This window comes from Lemur catta, chromosome 2 (genome assembly GCF_020740605.2).
Source record: "Lemur catta isolate mLemCat1 chromosome 2, mLemCat1.pri, whole genome shotgun sequence".
NCBI lineage: Eukaryota > Metazoa > Chordata > Mammalia > Primates > Lemuridae > Lemur > Lemur catta.
Window position 1 is genome coordinate 51,528,063 of NC_059129.1, and position 14,279 is coordinate 51,542,341.

General features: G+C 42.7%; 1 protein-coding gene and 1 long non-coding RNA gene across 3 annotated transcripts in view; both read left to right on the forward strand.

Moving 5' to 3' along the window:
• Positions 1 to 1,340: 1,340 nt before the first annotated feature.
• Positions 1,341 to 10,003, forward strand: LOC123631883. 2 transcript variants are annotated; one of them, XR_006733252.1, is made up of 4 exons: positions 1,341 to 1,362; positions 5,212 to 5,327; positions 9,516 to 9,633; positions 9,835 to 10,003. It is a non-coding gene; the product is annotated as an uncharacterized LOC123631883 (long non-coding RNA). The 2 variants fall into 2 exon arrangements; XR_006733250.1 differs by lacking the exon at positions 1,341 to 1,362 and having other exon boundaries at positions 5,055 to 5,327.
• A 4,120-nt stretch (positions 10,004 to 14,123) lies between these two features.
• Positions 14,124 to 14,279, forward strand: part of BICRAL (BICRA like chromatin remodeling complex associated protein) — a 72,560-nt gene continuing 72,404 nt past the window's right edge. The window contains exon 1 of the mRNA XM_045541960.1: positions 14,124 to 14,186. The gene's annotated coding sequence lies outside the window, so the exon portion shown is untranslated. The remainder of the gene's footprint in view (positions 14,187 to 14,279) is intronic.

Sequence of the window (14,279 nt, forward strand, 5' to 3'; positions counted from 1 at the left end):
GCTCAGGTTGGTCTTGAACTCCTGACCTGGAGCCATCCACCTGCCTCGGCCTCCCAGAGTGCTAGGATTACAGGCGTGAGCCACCGCGCCCGGCCTCTACTATTTTTTTTTAAGAGACTGGGGTCTCACTGTGTTACCCAGACTGGTCTTTAACTCTTGGGCTCAAGCAGTCCTCCTGCCTCAGCCTCTCAAGTAGCTGGGACTACATATGTGAGCCACCACACTGGGGGATGTCGGTTTTTTTATGCCCCATAATCCCAATGTACAGCATCATACCTGGCATGGAAAGTTTTCAGTAATTATCTGTTAAATGAATGGATGAAATACTCAGACCAGGCACTCTAGAATCCTAGTTTGTAATATTTATTCTTATCGATGGAGCCAGTAAACTCCTTGAGGGATCTTCTGTCCTTAGTTGCCCAATAGAGCAGGTGCTCAGTGAGTAAATGAGCCCACAGGTCACATGGAGATCAATCATGTTGAGGAAAAGATAATCAGAGAACCTGAATGGTAGCAGGAACCAGGTACCTCACTTACATTATCTCATTTAATCTTCACAAGAACCTTGCCAGGGGGGTAATCATTGGAAGCAACAACAGTTTTAAGATTCTTTAGAAGACACAGATGTGAGTCTTTCGTACAGATGTAGGGGGTGGATTACTTTTTCCGTCTCAGTTTCTTTCTTCTTCAGTGTAGAGGGAGAAGTGATCGGCAAGGTTTGACATAGTTTTAAAGCTTTTGTATGCTCACTAGGTCAAATGCTTTTAAAGTGTCCTGGCAGTTGAAAGTTAAATAAGAAGCAAAACATTATTCTTGTTCAACTGCCTAGAAGTTTTAAGGTTCTCTTCTTTAGGGAGGATTTCATTGTTTGCCAGGACATGCCACTTTTCTTTGAAATGCTATAAACTAGTGTTTTTCAAACTGCAGGTACCAAGGCAATGAGGTCATGAAATCTATTTAGTGGATGCCATCTGCAATAAAAAAAAAAAGACAAAAGAAAATAGAATATAAAATGTCAGAGTGCTTTATGTTGCATAAATAGGTTTATATTATTAATATATGAATATATTATATATACATGACTTGTGGGATAAGATGTATTTCTTTTTATAGGTTATGTCAAAAAAGTTAGAAAAACAGTTTTGTGAATGATGCCTTGCACATGATTGTGGCACTCAAAAGTGTTTGTTGAAATGGATAGAGAGCTATCTTTTTTTATTTCATTTTATTTTTTTTGGAGACAGGGTCTTGCTCTATTGCCCAGGCTGGAGTGCAGTGATGAGATCATAGCTCACTGCAGCCTTGGACTCCTAGGCTCAAGCTATCCTCCTGCCTCAGCCTCCCAAGTAGCTGGGACTACAGGTACGTACCATCCTGCCAGCTAAGGTTTTTTTTTGGGGGGGGGGTTGGTTTTTGGTAGGGATGAGGTCTCACCATATTGCTCAGGCTGGTCTTGAACTCCTGGCCTGAAGAGATTCCCCTACCTGGGCCTCCCACAATGCTAGGATTACAGGCATGAGCCACCACGCCCAGTCAATTTTCTTATTTTTTGTTTTTTGTAGAGATAAGGTCTTGATATGTTGCCTAGGCTGATCTCAAACTCCTGGCCTCAAAGGATCCTCCCGCCTGGGCTTTCCAAAGTGCTGGGATTACAGGTGTGAGCCACCCTCCCCAGCCTTTTGTGTCTCTCAATGAGGAAATATGCATGTTGAGCTGACTCCTGAAAAATGTCAAGTGGGAACCTATTTGTGCTACAAAGACTTTTCGCTCCTTTTGTTTGTAAGAATAATGAAAGTTTGTTTGTAAAAAGTGAAAGATGCTGATTTGGATGAGGGAAGAATGGCAGGTAAAGTTTAGGAATGTGATGTGTAACAGGACCACGGGATAAGGCATTTGTGGCCCTAATAATTGTGAGCTGTTCTCCCTGGGAGGGATCCCGGCAGTCCATGACATACAGTAATTTGAAATTTGCTGAGGCACAAATTCAAGTACATCCTAGGAGACCTAGGGGGAGGGAGACTGTCATTTAGCTAGTGAGCAAGCCACGCCTCCTGCCCTGCATCTGCATTTAAATAGGCCATGCTATTTTTTCTATTCTTTGTCTTAAGAGCATGACTCCCTTAAGGTAACAAAAACTTTGTCTCTGTCTGAAGAGTGACCATGAAGTGAAAGGTAAAGCTTCAGTGGAACTTGTAATGTAAAGATAAGGCAAGGAAGATAGGCTCTTGACAAAGGTGTGATGCCTCAGAGAGCCAGGGCCACTACAGGGCTTCCTGCGTGTGCAAGTGACCATTCCTGGAGCTCCCTTGTAGGTAGCTCTATAGGCTGTCAGGGGTCTATGCAATACCTTTTGCTGCTTTTTTGGAACCTGTGGGGGTGAGCACTGAGGCAGTATTGGTTTATTGTATGGCCTCCGGAAGACAGAAACTTAGTGTGTATAAATCTTTGTGTTTGTTTAAAAAGAGGAAAGAACATGTGTGTCGGTGGTTTTTTTTTGCTTATTGATTCCAATACTTGATCAACTGCTTTAGGAATGACTTTGTAAAGTTCTCTGATATTATCTGAGTGGCCAGGCCCTTTAGGATTCTGTCATCTGTCTCAAGTTTGCCCAGAGCTGGCATTTCCTCAGTACTGGGGATTTGGAGGGGAGAGAGGAAGAGTTGGAGGCAGGACAAGGATGGTCCGTGGGCAAATCAGGACCAGATCCTGCTTCTATCTTCACTTATAGATGCTGACTCTTTTGAAAGAACTACAATAAAGTCACTTGTGGATTGATCCACGTGCCTTTGTTCTAAAACACACAAACTGAAGCAGTGTGAGGTGGCGCGCCTGTAGTCCTAGCTACTTGGGAAGGTGAGGTGGGAGGATTGCTGGAGGCCAGGAGTTCCAGCTCACAGTGTGCTATGATTGCATCTGTCAATAGCCACTGCGCTCCAGCCTGGGCAACATAGTGAAACCCCATCCCTAAAAACAAATAAAAATAAACAAAAATTTAAAATAGGTGGGTGCAGTGGCTCTCAGCTGTAACCCCAGCTACTCCCAGTGGGGCGAGGTAGTGTGTCTGCACTCCCAGCTACTTGAGAGGGTGAGGCAGGAGGATCACTTGAGGCCAGGCGTTTGAGACCAGCCTGGGTGACATAGGCTGACCCCTTCTCAAACAAAAGAAAACAAAACACAAATTGGATAACTGTGGGGGTTTCACCCCCATCCCATTCTCCAGTATTTGTTGACCTAAACCTAGCAGTCTGTTGTGTGTGTGAGTTATAACTGCAACTGTAGAAAGAGAGGGAAAGAGAAGAAAAGGGGAGAGGCACATTAACTTATCAGGACATGAGAAATTATGCCTCATTTTTTATTTAAGAAGAGAGGTTAGATTGGTATTTATTCATTGCTGTAGCATGGATGCCACCACGAGTCTAACTCTGCTCCCTTAGCTCTGCACACACAGAGGCCAGCAGAGCGTCTTACCTGAACATCATTAGGTCCAGGGAAAACACCTGTGCCATCCCAACCAACTGTAATCCATTCAGTGGCCAATTGTTGAGTGTCTGCTACCTCCAACACCAGCCAGGTGCCATAATACAGTAAAGACTCAAGAAATGTTAGTTTAACATGTTGCTGCAAGGTGCTGTAGTTGGCCCTGGGGTGAGGGAAGGTATAAAAATTAACAAAGTGTATCCTTTCTTCCTCGAGGCTTATAATCCAGGGACAGACCTGAAGACAACTGATTACTAGTCAAGCCAACTGTGGTGTGTGTTATCAAGGAGGGAGGAGTTCTACGGAAGTACAAAGGAAAGAGGGAAAAGTCGGCAGGCAGGGGAGGTGCCCAGAGGAAAAGAAATGCCAAGCAATAGAAAGAACCCAGGCAGAGCTGGGTGGGCACCGGTTGTATCAGAGAAATTCTGAGTGAGGCCATGTGGCAAGAATGGAGAGTCTGGAGGAGCGTGCAGGAGGAGCTGGCAGGAGACGCAGTGGAAAATACGGTTGGAGCCTGAGTCATTCTGAAAGTGCTTGGGGTTTCGAGCAGGGAGTGAGACATCAGATTCGTGTTTTAGGTGAAGAGAATGGATGGGAGTGGGGGAAGTGCCGTTGGGAAGCTATTGTAACGGTTCATTGGATAAATGACAGGGCTTGACCAAGAGCAAGAGAAATGAAATGGAGGTTACTCAAGAATGATTTGTACTTGAAAGCCAATCTGTGAATTTAGAATGGACATGAACTGACCCAACCACCAGAATGATTAAGTCAGCTGGCCAGAACACTGCTTTTGAAATTGAAGGACATTAATAATCAAAAGATTACTTGGTGAAAATGGACCTTTTACTCAATCTATAGCAGTTTTGCATAGCAATAATAATAAAGCTTTAGTCTCTAGTGAATTGCCATTCTCTGGAGAGATACTTGGCCTTCCACGCTGCTCCCCTGGCCAGTGCTGGCCAGCATATTCAGGGATCTTTGGGTTGCAAGAAAGGGAACTTGCTCAAAGACAAGCAGTTAAAATGAGGAATAATTATAAGGAAAGGGAATCTTCCAGCCTCCAAGCTAGAAAGCCAGCCAGGCACTTTCTCCTCCCTTCTTCCCTCCCACCTTGCCCCTTGAGAATCTGCTTTTTTCTCCCTGATACACTGGCCCCTCTGTGCCCTTGCACTTCCCCCCAGGCCCATGGCAGCGGCAGCCTTGACCTCTGGTTGTGCCAGCCTTGTAAGCTGCTCCCCACACCTGATTCTGTTTCTGGGTCCCAAGTGCCAAGACCAGAAGAGAGGGTTGATTGGTCCAGGTTGAGGCAGGTGCCTTTCTGTAATCTAGGCAGGCTAAAGATGTTATGTGACAGATTCTTTGAGAAAAAACAAATGGCAGTAGATGATGAATAACTCTAGCATACTTTAAACTTTTCTAGAGTTCACGTTAACCCAGTGTGTCAGTTGTCTATTGCTATATTACAAAGTACCCTAGAATGTAGCAGCTTAAATCAACAAGCATTTATTATGTCACAGTTCTGTGGGGCAGGAATCCAAGAATAGCTTAGCTGTTTCTATTTCAGTGTCTCTCCTGAGTCTGTTGTGAAGCTGGCCCCTGGGGCTGCAGGTGGGCTGGGGGGTGATCTGCTTCTAAGCTCACCCGTGTGGTTGTCTGGCTGTCAGCTGGAAGCCTAGTTTCCTCACCGGGTGTTGGCTGGAGACCCAGTTCCTCACCACGTGGGTCTCTCTACAGACCGAGCGTCCTTGTGATATGGCAGCCAGCTTCCTCCAGAATGAGTGATCCAGGGAGCACCCCAGATGGAAGCCGGAGCTTCTGCCCGATTCTGTTGGTCACACAGACCAACCCTGGTACGTTGTGAGAGGAAGGATGTACAGGGTGAGAATATCAGGAGGTGAAGCTCTTTGGGGGTCCTCTTGAGGGTTAGTTACCACACTCAGTCAACAAACATTTCTTTAGTGCCTACTATGTGCCATGTGCTGGGAATTGAGAGCTACATGACAGTTTCTGCCCTTGAGGCGCTTGATGTCTAGGGTGGGGAAGCCTCAGGCAAACACAATGCCAAGTGTCCTCGGAGCCCTCACCTCCGCCACTCACCTTTCATACTGCTACCATGCTTGTCCCTGTGGAAGGCATAGCGTTTTCTTATCGGGTCCTCTTTGTCTAGACTTTTTTTGTTGTTCGAAAATTTTGAAATCACTGTCACAATAAGAAATACATTTGCAATACCATGTACATAACATACATAGACACATTTATAACTCAAACAAATTTCACAAACGTTTACACCCTCACTAGCTGGGATGTATTCTGATATCTTTTAATCTAGGCTGTTTCAGTTTTTATAAAAGCTGGTCACAAACTCATGCATTTCACAGCCTATCGCCTTGTGACCCGCAGCGTGGAAAGCAGCAGCCTAAAGGATCACTCAGACTCCTCCCATGGTGTGCAAAGCCCCTCACCATCTGCCTGTCAGCAGTTCCCCCTCATCTGCATTTAAGGACTTCCCCACATAGACTCTCTTAGGTTCCTCTGCCTGGAGCCCTCTTCTCTCTTTCCCCACAGTATTTGGAGAACTCTTACTCATCCTTTAAAACCCAGCTTTAAAGAAAGTACCTCCCCTTCTCCCCTGTCCTTGGACGGGATTGCCTGCTCTCCCCTCCAACTCCCAGGGCGTTTCACTGACACTTGAGGACAGCCGGGTCCCTCCTCCTCTTCTGGCCTGCCCCAGGGCCAGCTCCCCCAAGCCGCCAGAGATTTTCATTTAATCTCTGTAAGAACGTTTACAAGGACATTGAGCAAATTAGCATCACACAAATGACGATACTGCAAATGGGCGGTGTGCAGAGTTGGGGGGTGTTGCAGGCAGGTTTCCTGTCGATGGAGCCACGTGCCACAGAACAAGGATCCCTCCCCCTGCGGGCCGCTGTCTCGCCCGCGCATCCATCGCAGGTACAATTCGCACCGGAACTTGCCGCCCGGGTTCATTACCGCGGTTCATTTTTAGCTGCTCTGCCTTCCTTTTGTTTTTCCTACTTTTCTCATGTGTTTGTGTTGATGGGGACAGCTAGTGAGAAATGGGGCTCAGGCAGCACGGAGAGAGGCCTCTGTGTCTGCACCCCACCTCCCCGCGGGGGTTTCCTTTCTGAAGTGGTACGGAAGGAGGGTTTTGAGGTTTTTGAGTATTTGCTTCTAAATATCTAAGTGAGAGATTTGTTTGCCACATTTGCACTATCTTGGCAAGTTAGCAACTCGACAAAATATTTTCTGATGGTTTTGCGTGTATGTGGTTTTTATTTTTGGGGGGGAGAATTTACTCCTTGGTTAAATTGTACTGAGATAACAAACGGCTGTTTTCAAAAATTACTGTTAACTGAAGGGCTGACGCTGATATAATCCCAGGCCCAGCCTCTTCTGAGTGCCAATAGAGTATTCTGTGAACTGTAACCAGAAAGGAAAAAAAAAAAGGATTAGAGGGGAGCAAAGCAAAAGCGATTAAAGTATCCTTTCTCCCCTTTCTCATTTCTGCGTTTGTCAACAGCTGTGGAACTGCGGACAATACGCTGACTTGGTTGTGGTGTGTGCCTATTTTGGGGAGGGGAGTAGGGGGTGAAGACAGACTGTAAACAGATAATTACCATAGAGTGTGATAAATGGGATAATAGAGGTATGTATCGAATGCATAGGGAAGGGAGTCATTTGCTTGTTTTAAGCAGTGTTTTTCAAATGGGAGTTACCTCCGTTAGTGGGTCGTGAAATCCTTCTAACAGCATTTTTAAAAATGAGATAGCGTAGAATAAAATATATCAAGTTGCATCCTCCATAGTAAGTTTAGATATTGGTTTTTGAAACCTTTGTTTCAATTGTATATCTATTGCATTGCAGTGTGAACTGTATTTCTTGGGATTGAGTCTCAGGCAAAGATGTTTGAAAGCCACTTGATGTAGGGGATGGAAGAAGGCTTCCGAGAGGAGGTGGCCTTTGAGCTGGGCCTTGAATGGTAGACTTGCCCAGTGGAGAAGGGCATTCCAGGCAGAGGGAAAGGATATGCCCAAATCAGGACATTTGTTCAGGGGCAGGGTATTCTCAGGGTACTAGGAGAGGAGTGGCTAGAGATGTGCCTGGGGAGGCAGGTGGAGCCAGTTACTGAAGTATTTGAAAGTACACATGGCATTCCTCAACTCTCCCCAGAAATTCCCATTCTCTGGTTATGGGTTTGGGCTTGGGAGTCTGTATTTTTTTTGGAGGGGTGCGGTGGCAGGGTCTCACTCTGTTGCCCAGGCTAGAATGCAGTAGCATCATCATAGCTCACTGCAACCTCAAACTCCTGGGCTGCAGCAATCCTCCTGCCTCAGCCTCCCAAAGTGCTAGAATTACAGGCCTTAACTATGGCGCCCAGCCCAGAGTTTGTGTTTTTAATAAGCTTTCCCAGGCAGTGAGGTGCTTATGGAGGTGTGACACAATGAGCTTCAGGATCTAGAGACGCAATTTTTGTAGTAATTTAGATAGGAGATTGATGGGAGGCCAAGCAATGGATGAGGACCTGAATGTAGGTGATGGTAATTAGTGGAGAGGAGGACCTGGATTTAAGGGAGATTTTGGAGATGGGTTTTATAGGGGCCAAAATGAACTGACAGCAGACAGATTATTAGGAGAAAAAGCATACAGATTTTTTTAACATGCAAAGCATAAGGGAGTAGCAGGAGAATGATTGCCCAATAACCTAACAAGGTCCAGGTGATTATATACTTTTCTTCACAGGGGAAGGGGAGATGGGGGTGTAGCAATTTTGAGGGGTAGCAAATGATTTTTAGGGAGAATAAATGGTCCAGGAGACAGGAATTAACTTGTAAATGATTTTCTTTGGAATGCGAGTGACAGGCAGACATTATCTTGTGAAAAAGTCCATCCAGGTATAGTTGCATTTCTCAGTCTTCTTTTCTGTGACAGATAATGAGATTTCATTGAGGGGAAAGAAATTGTGTTTCTCTTTGGGGGGTCTGGTTTCTAGGTAGATAAGAGAACTTCAGAGAACAGACTCATTCTATGCTTTGGTAGAGGCAGAAGATTAAGATGGGGTGGGAGTAGGTCAGAGAGCTCTTAAGACTATTTTTTTAGTTCAGCATGTCAGTGTGCCATGTTTTGGGCTATCATTTTTCTTAGCCCCAACAGTTCCAAGGTTTGAGGGAGATGAGAGAATGAGGAAGAATCATAGACAAACCTAAAATATCCAGAGGGTTGGTCTAGGTAAGTGGTGGGTGCTACAAACACAGAAACTAGAGAGAAAGAACAAATTCAGAAAGGAAGATGATTACTTGAGTTTTGGTGCATGCCTGTGGTGGGACAGGAATAACTCATCAAGTTTTCACCAGGCCCTACATGAACTATCCCTCCAAAGCATCAATGCTTTTGCTCTGACTGCCAATCTCTGAACATCTTGATTGTCTCAGACCTGACTCAAGTTAACCTAACTCACAAGGGACTGATCCAACAGGTGGTTGACTGGTATGACTTATGATGAGAGAAATGTATAAATATTTTGGGGTATAAGAGTACCTGTACCTTTGTTCAGGGTGTCAGTTTTATAGTATTAGGGTACCTGGGAAGTGGAATTAGTAATTGGAAGATTTAGGATAGAAAGAATTACATGGTCTGAGGAATATTTCATCATGTTCTAAAAATGCCTAATTAACTTTCTTGTCCTCCAATAAGAATGTGGCTCCTTTAGTCAAACCAGGAGTCTAAAAAAAGAAAGAAAGAAAAAGAATGTGGCTCTTTAGTGATCAAAATACTTGTGGAGGTTACACAGTGTCTCTACTCCCTCAGTTTTTGTCTTCATTGTTCGGGGATATTTCTTGCTGCCTGCTTAGTACCTACTGATTTCCTTGTCTTCAACTGGAATTTACAAATCATCTTTTCAAATGAGTCCTTCTTCAGATATCTTACCTCTTAGTAGTTTCATTTTCATAAAGGACACTGGCTTATTGAGCAAGTCCCTTTACATGGTGTCCTATCTTAGAGGCTGACTTTCTCACCAGGTTCCAAGGGTGCTACTAGCACTTTAAAGCCTGCTTATGTGACCTCCGTTCTACCTCCTCTACAATCCACCATCTTCCTGGGCACGGTAGAGTGGAAGAAGTCCTGTGTTTAGGAGAGGTAAGGAGTTCTGGTAGAGTACCAAGGGGGCCTGGGAGCTGTTGAGTGGCACACGCTGGGCATGCCTTCCAGCAGCATGTGGTGGCCCCATAACCTGATGGCTTCCTCCCCCTCACATACTCTGTGGGGAAACAGGCTAGATGTGTAAAACAGGAAGGCCAGTGGGAGTGCTGAATGCCTTTCTCTCTCTTTTTTTAACAGCTCTGCTATGTTGTATTAATTCCTTATCCTCGCACTGGAAGCTTGTAGGAGTTCAAATTTTTTTTAACAGTCTGTCAAGGAAAATAACCAGCTTGAAATGTGTCATGTCTAGAATAGCCTTACCCTCTACAAAGGTGATTTAAAGTGTTTATATTCATATATTAAATAAAATAATAATGTAGACAGCATATTGAAAATGTTTGTAATTGCTCCAATAAATTGCTTATCATTGCTTTGAAAACAATTCCACATTACTTCTTTTTTTAAATCATTTGCACTTTGCACAATTCCACATTACTTCTAATAATAGCAACAACCACAATAATGGCAACTATTATTGAATATTTACTATATAGCAGGTACTAAAGCAAGGGTTTTATATATATACCTACTATCATTTAAATTTCGCCCACCAACCTGAGATATAGGTATTGTTATCTCCATTTTACAGATGAGGAAACTGAGGTCTGAGAAGTTTAAAAAGTAGGCCAAGATCACATGGTTAAAGTGTGGCAATGATAAAACCAACTGGAGAGAGAAAACTAAACCATTAGGTTATACAGTACTGCCTGTGATCAGCTGGGCAATGATTTTATGTAGTTTAGGGAGACTTGCTTTACCCCCTTAATATTAACATAAAAGTGTCTAGATAGAGATACACTAATTTTTTGTATTCTTGTAAATCTTGTGGACTGGGCTGTTTTTCCTTTATCCCAAAAGTATTGATTGTGAGCTAACTATATACAAAGTACCCTGCTGGGCCCTCAGAGACTATAAAGATGGAGATGATGACTTGGTGCCCTTGAGGAGCTCCCGATCCAGAAAGGAACGTAAGAGAAATATATTAGATTGAATCATCCGGTATTCACATGGGAAGATTTCACATAGCTCAACCTGACACATAATAAAATAAGGCAATATAATGTTAGCTGAATGTATTGAACTCTCATTATGTTTCAGGCACTGTGCTAATAAACATTTTACATGCACTTGTTCCTGAATCCTTAAAATAACTCTCAGAGGTAGGTATTATAATTACCCCTGTTTCATAGATGAGGAAGTTGCTTTGAGGGGTGAAATGACTTGCCTAAAGCCACACATCTGGTGAGTGACAGCAGTGGAATTTGAGCCTAGATCAGTCTGAGTACAGAGACAGTACACTTAAACCCTGAATATAAGTACCTCTAGGGGTACAAATAAAGATGTATACCTTATTTATGCACATCAAATTTAAATTTTTTATTTTACAAACACTCTATAAAACACTAACTCTGCTGGTATGTTTAGTATTTCTGTGATCTGGACACCTTTGGTCATGCATGTCATTACTTAATCTTCAGCATTTGCATTCTCCCCTCCGAGAATGGCCAACCAACCAAGGGGAACATTTGGAGGGAAAAAACCCTCTTTCACTTTTCATTGTTATATGGACATTGGGCTTGTTTATTTGGAGGCCCAAACACACGCTAGAACATTTCAGCTATAATTACATCCCTTTTTTTCTTTGTCCAATTGCCCTTCTTTCTAGGTCACATACAGGAATGGGAATCATAGGAGTGACCATTTAATTGCATATAATTAAGTTGCAAACAATACAATTAAAGTTATTTGCATAGAGTAACACCATTTTAAGAACTTTCCTCTTAAACATTTCCTAATCTTACATTCACATACCAAAATCCTGTCTCTGTAAATCATAATTTAAAATTTTACATATAAAGGCATATCCCTTATTTAAAATGTTGTTTTGTTATCATATGGGGGAAAATTTAAGAAGCTGTTTTTTGTTTTGGCATGTTATTAAATGATTACAATTTTAGTGGTTCATGGGAAATCTGAGATTCTCCCACTGCAGTCCCAGTATTTTGCAAACCCCTCCCCCAGATTTAAAATTAGATTGGTAAACTGGCATTCTCAAAGTAGGTCTTCACTAATTAGAGGGTTGTCCCCTTTGTCTATGCCACACCACTGGACTCTAATGTTTACAATGAAACAGCAAGGACTGCTTGTTCCCAAGATCCTTTTCAAGCCTGACAGAGGGCAAGTTTTGTAGTCAACCAGACCTGGTTCTCCCATCTGTCCTTATTAGACTGATAACTCCAGGCAAATTGCTGAAAACACTGGGAGCCTCATCTGCAAAATCAAGATAATTAAAGCTCATCCTACGGGTTTGAGTGAAGGTTCCTGTGATAATACATATAAGTATCTAGCATAATGCCTGGAGCCACTTAGTAGGCCCTCAATAAATGTCAATGTTCTTATATTTGGGCATTCTCTAAAAAAGCCTGCAATGTCCTAGACTCATGAATATATAAATTCAGCTTTGTTAGGTCATCTTTTAAAGTCAGATTTCGTATTTCCTTGGGGTTTTGGCCAACTTGGAAAGATCTTTCTGAAATCCATTAATATTTCATTGGAGCTGTGGAGCAACAGCTGTAAAACTTGCTTGGTGGGCCCTAATTGCAATGAATAATCCATGGACGCTTTTGAAATGTAATTCTTTGGAGTGGGTATTATAATTAAATTCCAGCCAATCCAAAGGCACTTTAAAAGGTGTTTAAAAATTTCCCAAGCCAATTAGAAAACTGGTTGGTCCAACCATCAAGTGTAGAGAAATATGCTAATTTATGCAAAGACTACTGTTCCAGGAAGGCCTTGGCTGCATTTGAAGCAAAATGTTTGAGACAACACCTTGATGATACTATGGGATACTAAATCACTGAATGTATTTTTAAGGCATATTTAAATACAAAACATAGGTTACAAATGACAGAGTGACTGTATCAAAACAAGATATGGTTTGTTTTTAAAAAGATTTTCTATGTTGAATATGACAACATTGTATGCCAGGCTTGACACATTTATTTCATACAATATAGTTTAGTTGTAGTATCCTTATATGAGCAAGAAAGGTGCACTACCATTAAGTTTTTTAATGTTAAGGGGATATACAAACCAAACAATAATTTCACCCAAATAATTTAAATCTAGGGATAATTTTATTTAGAATTTACCAAATATCTGGGGGACACGGATTTGAGCATTCTGTTTTCAGCAGGATACCATTGCTATACGCATTACAAACGAATTTTTTAAAAAATTAGAACATTTCCAAGGCTTGCATATGTATTTTCTTAAACTTGAATTACATTCTTGTACAACTTATCTTTTACCTATTCTTGATATTTATTTAAAATAAAAGACAACACCCCCCCCCCACTATAGTTTGTGGGCACTTGTATTTAACCTAGACTACAGAAGCACACATTCCTACTCCATACTACCATAATTTAAACACTTTGGGTACTAGTTTATGGAGAAGTCTCAACAATTTGAGATTTGAGATTTAAGACGGGTGGTAATTATACTTGGACCCCAAAGAGTGTTAAAAGGTTTGGTAGCTTTTTTTTTAAGAATGGGGATTATGTAATGAAAATTCCATAAATATGGAGATAAAAGATACCTACATAAAGAGAAGGCAGTAGGAAGTGAATGTTTTGAGAGTGATTTACTCAGCTCTTCACCTTCATTGTAGTAGCTAAAGTTTTGTTTTGTTTTCCTTTTTAATGTTGACTTACAGGTTTCACGGCATTGTGGAATGGAAAGGAAAGCTTAGTACATTTAAAAGTTAGAAGGAAACCAATTGTTTGCCAAATAACTAAGTTAAAAGCGGGTTTGGTTTTTAAAAAGCATATGCAAAAAAGTATTTACTGAGACTTTCTCTAATTAGAGTTCTAAACAAATATCGTGGTTTTCAATTTTTTTTTTTAAATTTTTGGTCTTTAACCTCTTCCCCACCCGTGTCAAGCTAAAAGTGGAGAAGTGTGTGAGTGAGTGTGTGTGTGTGTGTGTGTGTGTGTGTGTGCGTGTGTGCAGGGCGCCTGCAGAGAATTAGCAAGCATCTTGTAGATCTTAATAAAAATAAAAGAAAGAGCCAAATAAACCCGTTTCTTGAATAAACCAATACATTTCTGAAGTTAAAAAGAATACCAAAGGAAACAGGAATTAACATCCTTGAAGCTTGATTTTTTTAAAAAAAGAATTTTTTTTTAATTAAAATCCTAATCTCCACATTTTTTGCCAGGCGAGAACCGAAGTTTGGAGGTAGACGAGCAGGCGAGCGGTTTGCCCGGGCGCAGAGCATGAAGGCCGGGCGGGCGCGGGGAGCGGGCGCCCGCCGCCCGGCGCGGGGGTGAGCGAGAGAGAGAGCGGAGCGCGTGTGGCCGGCGCCGCTCGGCCGGGAGCTCCCGCGCCCGCGCCCCGCGCCCCGCGCCCGCCGCCGCCGCCGCCGCCGCCGCCCCTGGTGCGATGGCGCAGAAACCCCGTTGACAAGGCACTGCTTTTTCATGACGGTGAGTTTCCCTTTGAGTGTATTATAATTTTGTGATAAAAATTTCAAGGAGAAAAAAAAAACACACAACCTCCTTCCTCTGCCTCTTTCCTTC